Source organism: Schistocerca cancellata, chromosome 1 (assembly GCF_023864275.1).
Source record: "Schistocerca cancellata isolate TAMUIC-IGC-003103 chromosome 1, iqSchCanc2.1, whole genome shotgun sequence".
NCBI lineage: Eukaryota > Metazoa > Arthropoda > Insecta > Orthoptera > Acrididae > Schistocerca > Schistocerca cancellata.
Genome location: NC_064626.1, coordinates 343,691,740 through 343,700,232, shown reverse-complemented (window position 1 = coordinate 343,700,232; position 8,493 = coordinate 343,691,740).

Sequence of the window (8,493 nt, the reverse complement as noted above, 5' to 3'; positions counted from 1 at the left end):
GAATAAAATTTAAAGGGGAACTGAAAGGAAGTAAGAAAAGACTCATTTACAAAAGATAGATTAGATAGGCAATGAAAAATGTATGTAACAACCAATGTACTACAAAATAAATGAAATGGGCCATTTAAATGAGGAACCAAAGGTGCAGCTTAGAAATTTGTTATGTAAATACAAGCGTATGTTCTCTGACAAGCTGGGAAAAATTGTAGACTTAATTATCTTTTTGAGGGTAGTACCACTTGAGGTAATAAGGGTAATGCCTCACCCTATAGTAACAGCTGATAAAAAAGAAGTAAGGGCCAGGATGCAGAAGTTGCTGAAGAGTGGAACACTGGAGATGGGGAGAAGTCAGTACTGCAATCCAATAGTAGTGCTGAAAAAGAGAGATGATTATTTAAGAATAGTACTGGATGCAGGAAAGTTAAATAAAATAATTTTTGTGGAAAATGATCAGCCAAAAAACATAATAAGCTGTTGCAGAATTTTTACAATGCTAATGTTATGTTCAGTGCATATTTAAATTAAGGATTTTGGCAGGTACAACTGGTTGAGGAGAGCAGAAAATACATTGCTTTCCTATTTGATGCAATAATTTAAATGTTTACTGTTGTGCCATTTGGATTATCAGTATCTGCAGCAATTTTTGTGAGAGCTTTGTCATGTGCTGGTTTATGAACTAATGACGAGATTGACAATGTATGTAGATGACATTTTGATCAATAGTAGCACTTGACAAGATCATTGTCCACTGCCAAAGGATGTTTTCAAGGCTATATTATAAAGGGGGAATGACAAGTCAAGTAAGTGTGAATATATTCAATTAATGTTACTGTTTATTGGGCATTAGCTGAGTCCTGAGAGCATTTTACCCAATAAAGAGAAAAAAGCATTGACTGCAATGTGCCAACGAACAGCAAATAAATGAAAAATTATATGGGATTATTTTGATTCTATAGGAATATGGGATTATTTTGATTCTACAGGAATTAACTTATGTTAGTTATTATAGCCTGAATTTAGATAACTTATATAGTAGCTGTGTAACCTGGTGCTGGACATCTAATTGTGATAGGGAATTCAAAGCCGAAAAGAATAATTTAAATAGTAGTAACACTGCCCTCACATTTCTTTGTCTTTCTGAATTGGGTGGGACAAACAGCCCAGTGCTATTTCAGAAGCCCTAGTAAAAGATGGAAAGAAATAGCATTGGACAATTGCTTCTGAAAGCAGAATGCCCTCCAAACATGAATTAATGTATGATATCTCTGAGAAGGAACTGTTAGCCATAGTTTCAGATTTTAGAAGTTTAGGATGTATCTGATAGGTGGAAAAATGATCATCTACACAGACCATAAGCCTCTGAGCTATTTGCAAGAATGTGAGATAGGCCATGTTTCTACAGCAATTAACCTTGAGATATATGTTCAAGTTATAGACAACAATGTGGTTAATGCTTTTTCAGGGTTATCATTGGTTGGTGAAAAAGTGAAGGGAATGGACACAGAGAGGAAAGAAGTGGGCCAGAGAAGATAAAATTCGTCTATGAGGACATGAGGAGACTTCAGGATGGGCATCAAACCTCAAAGTTAATCAAAATTAGCTTTTGAAGCAAAGCATTTGAACAAATTGCTCAATATTATAAATTTTATGAGGGGATTTTATTAAGGTGCACACGTTAGGACAGAGAGGAATGAATTGTATGTTTTCAAGGTGATCATCTCTAGACGTTAATAAATTATATCCACTACAGCTGTGGGCGTTATGGTGCTCAGAAATGTCTGGAAATGCAACAGGGCTATGTTAATTTTAACAACTTGACAATGAAAAGTATCAAAACTAAAGTATAATACTGTTGCAGTTTAAGGATAGATGCAGAACATAATTCATAAAATGAATGGTGAACTACTGGCTATTGATCTGTTTGGTAAACTACCGGCAGGTTGATTGGGTGTGAAGTATGTTCTTTTGGTTGTTGACATGTTCTTCAAATTTTTAAAGCTTTATCCACTAAAAAAGGCTACTAGCAAGAGTACAATTACCACATAAGAGAAATATAATTTTGTAAATGTTACAAAACCAGAGAATATTCTATCTGATAATGGGGCACAATTTGTATATGATGTGGGGTACTAACTTATACAAAGATCTGGGATAAACCATTTAATGATTTCAATGTGTCATCCTGCAAGTAGCCCTACTGAGAGGTATATAAGGGAACTGGATAGGCTATGTAGGGCATATTGCAGTAAGAAGCCTAGGACAAGAACACAGTACATACCTGCATTTGAGGATTTGATGAATACAATGATGAGTTCTGCAACACGATTCTCACCCTCTGACATCATGGAGGATATCTAGGCAGACAACATAATAGCAAAATATATAGATTTTCCACCATCTCTAAGTCTAACAAGTCAGGAGACTGTAAATCTGGCCAGACAGGAGATATTAAACAAAGGACATGAGGGATGGAAGAAACATGGATGAAGACATAAGCCAATTAAATTTGAGCTGGGTGATAAGGTGTTGGTGAGGACCAAGGAAAAAATCAAATGACATCGATGAGGAAAGGATTATAACCACTACTACCTCTCTTAATTATGCCTTACTTATCTATGTTTTGCAAACCTTTCTCAACAGCTAGTCTCTTTGCAATTGGTACATCATAAGATTTTTTAAGGAATGGCTCATTATGTCTCAATTTTAGTACACATTCATAATTGTTCACACTTCCTGGCACATCACTGAACACATCCTCATACTCCCATAACAAACCTTTAAACTCATGTTTCTGTTCAAATTCATCCCCACAGTTTCAGATACCTTTTCCTCAATTTTTTTCAGTATCCCCATCTCTTTTACTTCTTGTGTGAAATTACTCCATACTAAAATACTTCTACCTTCTTCTAATACCAACCTGTTAATGTTTTCATGATCATCTCCCTCTCCATCCTCCAAGAATTTTATTTTCATTATATTCCCTTTCTTGTCTGTCACATATAATGTTTTTTTTCTCTACATTCAAGGACTGCACTAACTTTATGTAACCAGACAGTCTCCTAAATATATTCTTCAGTTAATTCCAATATTATTAAGCAACCATGTTCAAATTCTACACCTTTCAATTTCAAATGTCAGTAAAGTTGGTATCTCACCAATTTACCATGTCTACCAATAGCCCCTCTAATCAAAACCCCTGTCACTGATATCTCATTATAATTCTTATTGTGGCTGATTTCATAAATTAAAGCTTCTGATATTCCAGAAATTCTGCTGCCTGAATCCACTTTTGCTTTCCCTTTCCAATTTTCTATTTTCACATGAGCATGTAGATCATTTGTCTTTGTATCAGTGTATTGAAATGACTTCATCTGACAGAACCTTTTCAACTGCACTGAACTCCATGTCTTCACTATTTTGAATGCTTCTTTTTCTTACTGAATCACTTACCTGCTTCATTCAATTAATAATTATATCAGCATCATCATAGCTACTTATATTGTACTGGTCATTACACAAATTCCCTAAAACAACCATTGAGCCACCAATCACTCCTATGTTTCTGAAAATGATTCATAAATTCTATTGGAATCAACTTCCAACTAATGAGAGTAAAGTTTTTTGCACAAGATTGTTAACTGTTTTCCAAAATTTGTCACTAAGTAACTTTTTTCAAACACTTACCACGAATGTCCACAGAAAACTATAATTACTAACTTCAGGATTTAGAATTTAAGACTAATTAGGCATCTCACATACAGATTAGTCATAACACTTTCAGTGACTAAATCATGAGCATCACTGATATTCACAAATGTAACACAAGTAGACATTTTATTTGTGACTTCACGTTCATTTCTTCTTACCTCTGCCATCTTAGTATAACAAATCATATTTATAATCCAACAAAATAATATACATTTTCATTTTCATTGCTCTTCATTCCCATGTCAACAACATCACAAATATTAGTTGCATCTAAACCTACCAATGTGTCTCACTCTGCTCATGATCTACTACTTCTTGACAGTCACAAAAGATCTCGCAAACATTTAAGCTTTCATAGCAGTCACATTCAGGTTTTCTCCAATGTCAACAGTATAAATGTTTTCTAAGTCACCATCCTGTAACTCATTGTTTAGATTTTTGTTGCTGTTATGTTTAGGTCTTTAACCCTATCTTCTTAGAAATTACCTCAAAACTCATGATCTACTTTTATTTTATTTACTTGGTACTCTAGTGTGATTACAACTTTGTTGTAATAAATGTTTTGTGCAGCAATTACACTATTGTCCTTGTTCAGTGTATTGAAATCATTATTCTACACTCTCACATTGAGTTCCTCCAACAGTGCAGCTGTTAGTTTAACTGTTCACTAATTTTAGCTCCTTGACTGAAATGTTGAGATTGATGTTGATTATGAGTTCAGTTTCTCTTACTTTGTTCATATTCCTTTTTTTAGTGTCTCCCATTATCAAAATTTCTTGATCATCCCCTTTTTGGATTTATATGATTACTATCATCATTTTTCCCATGATAATTATTGTTTTCCCAATTTCCATTACAATCCCCTTGGCTTACATGATTTGAACAAAACCCTGACTATTATTCCTTTCAATTGCTATGCTAACTTATTTACATATTATATAAGAAACTTCTTAACTGATTCATGAGGCTCATACACTACATCTCATAGCTGTTTCTGAGGTAACGGTTTCTTTAAAGCATCAATTTGTGTCAGTCCATTAACTGGTTGGTTTAAATTGATAACTTTTCAGTTTTTCACCCTTAAATAACGCTCACAAAATGTTAAGGATAAATTTTCAGTTTCTCACCCTTAAATAATGTGGTTTCATGTGGATGGTTCCCTTGATATTTCTCAAAAACCTTTCCAAGCATTCCCAGAGTTCTTCTGGTGGATTGTTTTGGTATCTGCTTAAGAAGTTGACCACAACACAAAAATTAGGTCTTGTTGCTGTCACTGGGTACATCAAGCATCCAATCAACTCTCTGCATGGCTTATCAATCCTTTTTCCTTTCTTGATGTCCAGTTTGACTTCCATCTGTGTCCTGACTAGGTTACAGTTTTGCATGTTGAATTGTTGTAGCAAATTCTTCAAGTATGATGTTTGGCTCAGATGTATTTCTTCTTTTTTTTTCTCTCTCAATTCCCAAATATGATTGTGGCTTTCCTATTTCCTTTATTTTAAATTTATTCTTCAACTTAAATTTCAATCTGTTCGTTTCCTATCTGTTATTTCCTGCCATCAGAATGTCATCAACATAGTGCACAGTGTAAATGACAGATTCCTTTAAAATCGTATCATAAAGACATTTATCTGTTTCTGACAGAGTGAATCTCGTAGAGATAAGAAACATACAAATAGAATGATTTCATGCAAATGGTGCTTGCTTTAAGCCATATAAAGACTTCTGTAACCTGCAAAGCAAACTAGCTGTGTCTTTTATTTCGTCAGCACTAGCCACTCCTTCAGGAATAACCATGTATATTTCCTCCTTGAGTAGCCCATGAAGACAAGCATTGGCAACATCAAGTTGTCCCAGAACGAGTCCTTGTTGGATTGCAATAACTGACATTATTATAACAGTTGCAAGTCAAGCCAGTTTTACATATACTTCCTCATAGTCAAATCATTTTGTCTGTGAACATCCTTTAGCCATAAGTCTAGCCTTGTGTCTCATGATATTTTCATTCCTGTCCTTCTTCAATTTGAATAACCACTTACTGCCAATGGCCTTTCTTCCAGGCAATAATTTAACAAAGATCCAAGTCTTGTTTTCCTTTATAGAGTCAGTTTCATCCAGTATAGCTTTATACCAGTATTCCTTATCTTCCCAAGCTGCAGTTTTCTTGAAGCTTTTTTGGTACATCATTGACAAATGATTCAGCATTCAGTGCGAGAATGGCATAGTAATCTACATATATGGGAGAGCTCCTCTCCATGATAGAATGTCAGGCCATTTTATTTTCAGTTTCCTCTTTGTCACTTGTCACGTTCTGGCACAGGAATTCTTTCATGACCTCCATCATTTGATTTAATAACACCTTTGGTTGTCTCAGTTCCACCTACTTTTTTTATTTCATTGATTGTCCTTGGTGTCAATGTACTGCGTTGCTACACTGGCTGAAAAATGGGGTTAGTTATTGAGAGACTGACTACTGTAGGTAATACTGCATGGAGTGGCCATGCAGTTTGAGGCACAGTGTTACAGATTGCATGGCCCCTCCTGCTAGAGGTCAGAGTCCTACCTCGGGCATGAGTGTGTGTTGTTCTTTGCACAAGGTAGTTTAAGTAGCGTGTAAGTCTGGGGACCGATGACTTCAGCAGTTTGGTCCCTTAGGAATTCACACACATTTGAACATTTGTAGGTAATCTAGCCAACAGATGCACAGTTGCATTTTACAGCACTTTAATTTCACTTTTCACAAACCGCAATATTACACACTTATATGGCAGTGCACTATTGTTTAACTTCCGATAAGCCTCATTAATAGTTTCCAGGTGAACCTCCACATACTGCTACAGTAGTTTACTACTGAACATCTACGAGCAGTAAGACTTAACCACAAAGTTCACAGTTCTTGAAGAATAATCAGGTACATATGGAGCAGACACTGTCATCGTTTTTACACATGGCCTATTGGTGTAACATTTATTTTACTGTTAAGTCGAGCATTGTTGTCGTTCTAACCAACACAGGTTACTCGTCTGAAACTCAGCCATTGACTGACTGTCTCATGACCAAAACCAGGGCCCTTATGTATCATCACTACAATAGGTGCTGAAACTACACATTGTTCAAAGTTTAATTTCCAGAAATTCCAATTAAAACTTAACTCATTCGATTAACTGAACACATCAAAAAACTGGTCCTTCTTAAAAGTTTCTTCTACTGCAGGAATTAATCTGAATTATTCATTTAAATCATGAAATTAACAAAAATGGTACACAAACAATACTTTTGACAAAACTGTCAATTAATTTGTAATTAATTCAAAGCTGGTTTTGCTAATATGTTTTCGAATAGAGCCAAGTAGATACTTTCAGATTACTAGTATTTTGTCTTCTGGATGTTTATATTAATTTGTTTATATGTCAACAATAAAATTTATGTTACTAAACAATTACTGATTTAGCTCTATAATGAAAGATACTAATTAGGAATAGTCAATATAAATTAGAAAATCAATTACATAGATAAAACTAAGTACAAAATTAGATCTGGTGTAAAATCATTTTAAAACTGAGGGCCACACTTCCTGTATTATGAAAATACAGTTTATATTCATGTATGCTAGTGGTACATAGTTAAAAGTAACAAATCAAATTTAAGGAGGCAAGTGGCAAAACAAGAGAGGAATTAAAATTAGCCCAGCTTGCTTTGTCACACGGTGAGTTCACCTCCATTATCTTAGACAACTGTCTGATTTTGCTGAATACTGACATGACAGTATTTCAAATGAAATAAAATTGATTTGACAAACATCATTACCATGACAGTCATGTTAATAGAAGTGGCCCTCAGCAAGAAAGGAAACTAAACAACTTTCATAAATTATCCACAATGCATAAGCAACATTGGGACTGGCAATACAGACTCAGGCATGCTGAGGCATGAATGTCTGATCAGCAACCACACCATTACTGCTTGATGTTGATTAATTATAAAGGATGCATCATTATCTTTAATCTCAGTAAACCCTTCAATTTTGACTTGCAGTGGTCCACTGTCATGTGTAAAAATAATAAGCTGTTGTAAATCTGGTGATTTTTGTTCGCCATTTTATATCCCAATGAAAGTTCCTCTGATTTTGTAGGATGAAACACAAGAGTTGATTTAGATTTCTCTGGATCAAAGAGTTGAGCTACATATTTAGGACCAATTTGTGTTAAGTCTTCAATGGTGACTTGTAATATAAGCTGCACTAGATGCCTATTGTAATACTGATCAACACTTTTAAAATATGACAGTAGAGACTATGCAACTATGTCTCCCACACTCTGTTCACGTTCTATAATTTCAAAAATTAAGGAACTTTTTGTTGAATCAAACATTGTCTGATCCCATTTGACATCAACAATACATCCTTTACCAATGCATTCTCATAGAGGTGCCAACAGAGAGCTGTCTGGAGTCACAGCAAGTTACTCCTTTGCTGGAATTTTATCCCCAGGTAGCAGTTTCTCCCATAGCTTTACTGAACCAGGGTATTTCATGACTAGCTGATCGACATAAAATTTTTGATAAATGGACTACCAAGTTTTCTGGATCTGGAGTGACTGCTGAGCTTTCACCATGTAATTTGTTAAATTGAAAAACAACAGAAGACAACTGAGCACAGAATACTGATGTCAGCAGCGCTTTTTTTATACTTGAAGATATTTTACACAGTTAACAGATATAATTATTGATATTGCACTCTCAACATAAATGAACAAGTTTTTTTTAAATTGATTCTAACAACATTGT